Below are 4416 nucleotides of genomic sequence, written 5' to 3' on the forward strand. Positions count from 1 at the left end.
AGATACAAAAAGAGAAAATCCATTCTGGGTGTTCAAGGAACTCTGTCTTAAAAATATTACTCTAAATTTTATTTCTACATTTTATAATATAAGGATTCAACAGTTCTATGCATTACTCAGCACTTATCAAGATAAATATATTTTTAATCATCTTTGTCTATTTCACTCCTCTCTCCACCCACCTCACCTCTGGCACTAGCTTGTTTTCTGTATTTAAGAGTTGGTTTTCTTGTCTCTTTTTTCTTTATTTTTTTCTTCATGAAGTTTGGTTTCTTTGTTTAAGAAACAATGTTTCTTAAATTCCACATATGAATGAAATCATACGGTATTTGTCTTTCTCTGTCTGACTTATTTCACATAGCATTATACCCTGTAGGTCCAGTCATATTGTTGCAAATGACAAGCTCTTGTTTTTTATTATGGCTGAGTAACATTCCATTACATTTTATTGATCCATTCTTCTATGGTTGGACACTTAGGTTGCTTCCATATCTTGGCTATTGTAAATAATGCTGCATATAACTTTTTGAATAAGTGTTTGTATTTTCTTTGGTTAAATACCAGATAGTGGTATTACTGGACATGTGGCAATTCTGTTTTCAATTTTTTAAGGAACTCTTATTCTGTTTTTCACAGTGGCTGTGCCAATTTTAATTCTGACCAACAAGACCTGAGGTTTCCTCCACATTCTCACCAACACTTTTTGTTTCTTGTCTTTTTTATTCTAGCCATTCTGACAAGTATAAAGTGATATCTCATTGTGGTTTTTATTTGCATTTCCCTGATGATTAATGATGTTGAAACAAAATTAAAAATAAGCTATTGGAACTACACCACAATAAAAAGCTTTTCCACAACAGAGGAAGCCATCAACAAAATGACAAGGCAAACTACTGAGTGAAAGAAGATATTTGCAAATGATATATTTGATAAAGGGTTAATATCAGAAATATATAAAAAACATATACAACTCAACAATAACAAAAAGAAATAATCCAATTAAGGATGGGCAAGAAACCTGAATAGACGTTTTTCCAAAGACACACAAATGGCCAACAGACATGAAAAGTTTGTTATGGTACAGACCTATCTGTGAGAACGGGAAAAAGAGTCTTATGATGGAATAGTGGTCTTGCTTTACAAGTTTTCCTAGTGTGGATCCTGAGTCCATATGTCTTCATGCTTTTTTAAAAATATGTATATATTATTATTGCTTTGTCAGGAAAGATGGGTTTGAGTTAGACAAGCCTTCTTAGATATGACAACAAAAACACAAACTACAAAAGGAAAAAGTAAATTGGACATCATCAGAACAGAAACTGTGCTTCTAAAAGCACCCATCATGATAGTGAAAAGACAACCCATGGAATGGGAAAAAAAAATATTTGCAAATCATATATCTGATAAGAAAATTATATCTATAATATTTAAAAAACTTACAACTCAATAATAGAAAGATATTAACCCATTTTAAAAATGGGCACAAGATTTAAGTAGACATTTTCTGGAAAATATACAAGTGGCCAACAGGTGCTTGAAAACATGTTCAACATCATTAATCATTAGGAAAATGCAAATCAAAACCACAATGAGATACCACTGTACACCCACTAGCATAAGTATAATTAAAACAAAAACATCACAGATACATTAAAATTATTATTTACCATAATCAAGTGGGATTTATTCCAGGGATACAAGGATGGTTCAATATCTTCTAATCAATGATATACATGATGTCAACAAAATGAAGGATAAAAATCATATGATCATTTTAACAGATACAGAAAACATTTGACAAAATTCAACATCCATTTTTTTTTAAAGATTTTATTTATTTATTTGAGAGAGAGAGAATGAGAGATAGAGAGCACGAGAGGGAAGAGGGTCAGAGGGAGAAGCAGACTCCCTGCTGAGCAGGGAGCCCGATGCGGGACTCGATCATGACCTGAGCCGAAGGCAGTCGCTTAACCAACTGAGCCACCCAGGCGCCCCAAAATTCAACATCCATTAAGGATAAAACCTCTCAATAAAGTGGGTTTAGAGGGAACATATCTCAACATAATAAAGGCCATATCTGACAAACCCACAGCTAACCTCATACTCAATAGTGAGAAGTTGAGGGTGCCTGGGTGGCTCAGTTGGTTAAGTGACTGCCTTCGGCTCAGGTCATGATCCTGGAGTCCCAGGATCAAGTCCAGCATCAGGCTCCCTGCTGAGCAGGGAGTCTACTTCTCCCTCTGACCCTACCCCCTCTCATGCTCTATCTCATTCTCTCTCTCAAATAAATAAATAAAATAGTGAAAAGCTGAAAGCTTTTAGTCTTAGATCAGGAGCAACACAAAAATATCAACTTTCACCACTTTTATCCAACACAGTAATGGAAGTCCTAGCCACAGCAATCAGACAACAAAAACAAATATATTTTTTTAAAGATTTTATTTATTTGACAGAGAGAAACAGCGAGAGAGGGAACACAAACAGGGAGAGTGGGAGAGGGAGAAGCGGCCTTCCGGCTGAGCAGGGAGCCCGATGTGGGGCTTGATCCTAGGACTCTGGGATCATGACTTGAGCCAAACGCAGATGCTTAATGACTAAGCCACCCATGTGCCCCTAAAAACAAATATATTAACTAAACAAACAAAAAACAAATAAGAGGCAACCAGATTGGTAAGGAAGAAGTAAAACTCACTATTTCCAGATGATATAGCAATATGTATAGAAAACCCTAAAGAATTCACATAAAAACTATTACAACTAATAAATAAATTCAGTAAAGTTTCAGGATACAAAATTAATATACAGAAATCTGTTACATTTCTATATGCTAACAATGAACCATCAGAAAGAGAAATTAAGAAAACAATTCCATTTACAATTGCATCAAAAATAATAAAATACCTGGGAATAAATTTAACCAAGAATGTAAAAGACCTGTACTCTGAAAACTGTGACACTGATGAAAAATTAAAGATTACACAAATAGCCGCCTCCTCATGCTGCCGCTCACCAATACCAGCACCGCCTCTAGCTGGCTGAGCTCCAGCCGAAGGAGAAGGCGGGTAAGTAAGGAGGTTTCTGTACCATGGCTCGTACAAAGCCGACTTCCCGCAAATTGACTGGTGGTAAAGCACCGAGGAAGCAACTGGCTCCAAAATCGCTCGCAAGAGTGCGCCCCCTACTGGAGGGGTGAAGAAACCTCATCGTTACAGGCCTGGTACTGTGGCACTCCGTAAAATTAGATGTTATCAGAAGGCCACTGAACTTTTGATCCTCAAACTTCCTTTCCAGCATCTGGTGCAAGAAATTGCTCAGGACTTCAAAACAGATCTATGCTTCCAGAGTGCAGCTCTTGGTGCTTTGCAGGAGGCAAGCGAGGCCTATCCGGTGGGCCTCTTTGAAGACACCAACCTGTGTGCTATCCATGCCAAACGTGTCACAATTATGCCAAAAGACATCCAGCTAGTGCACCGCATATGTGGAGAACGTGCTTAAGAATCAACTATGATGGAAAACATTTCATTCTTTAAAAAAAAAAAAATTCCCTTCCTGTTATTGGTAGTTCTGAACGTTAGATATTTTTTCCCATGGGGTCAAAAGGTATGGATTGCAAGTGGAAAAATAAGGGGCAGAAATCAAGTATTGGCAGTTTTTCCATTTTCATTTGTGTATGAATTTTTAATATAAATGTGGGGACATAAAGCATTAATGCAAGTCAAAATGTTCAAGTGAACACGTTTCAGCAGTTCAGCTTTATAACAATTATAAATAAACCTGTTAATTTTTTCTGGACAATGCCTGCATTTGGATTTTTTAAAAACAAGTAAATTTCTTATTGATGGCAACTAAACGGTGTTTGTAGCATTTTTATGATACAGTAGATCCATCCATTCATTATACTTTTCTGAGTTGTCCTACATGCAAGTACATGTTTTTAATGTTGTCTGTCTTCTGTGCTGTTCCTGTAAGTTTGTTATTAAAATACATTAAACTATAAAAAATAAAAAAATAAAGATGATACAAATAAATGCAAAGATAGTCTATGATCATGGATCAAAAGAATTAATATTGCTAAAATATCCATACTACCCAAAGCAATCTACAGATTCAATTCAATTTTGATCAAAATACTAATAGCATTTCCCACAAAATTAGAACAAATAATCCTAAAATTTGTATGGAAGCACAAGAGACCCCAAATAACCAAAGGAATCTTGGGGGGAAAAGAAGAACAAAACTGGAGGTACCACAATACCAGATTTCAAACTATATTACAAAGCTGTAGTAATGAAAACAGTGTGGTACTGGCACAAAAACAGATAAATCAATGAAACAGAATAGAGGCCGGAAATAAACCCATCCTTATATGTTCAATTAGTCTATGACAAATGAAGCAAGGATATACAATGGGGAACA

General features: G+C 35.7%; 1 pseudogene; it reads left to right on the forward strand.

Annotated features, from left to right (window-relative positions):
• Nucleotides 1–3070: 3070 nt before the first annotated feature.
• LOC112815816 (histone H3.3A-like) lies at nt 3071–3638 on the forward strand (annotated as a pseudogene).
• The last annotated feature ends 778 nt before the right edge of the window (nt 3639–4416 follow it).

Source organism: Callorhinus ursinus, unplaced genomic scaffold (assembly GCF_003265705.2).
Source record: "Callorhinus ursinus isolate GAN/ISIS: 27379988/994484 unplaced genomic scaffold, GSC_fseal_2.0 scaffold40, whole genome shotgun sequence".
NCBI lineage: Eukaryota > Metazoa > Chordata > Mammalia > Carnivora > Otariidae > Callorhinus > Callorhinus ursinus.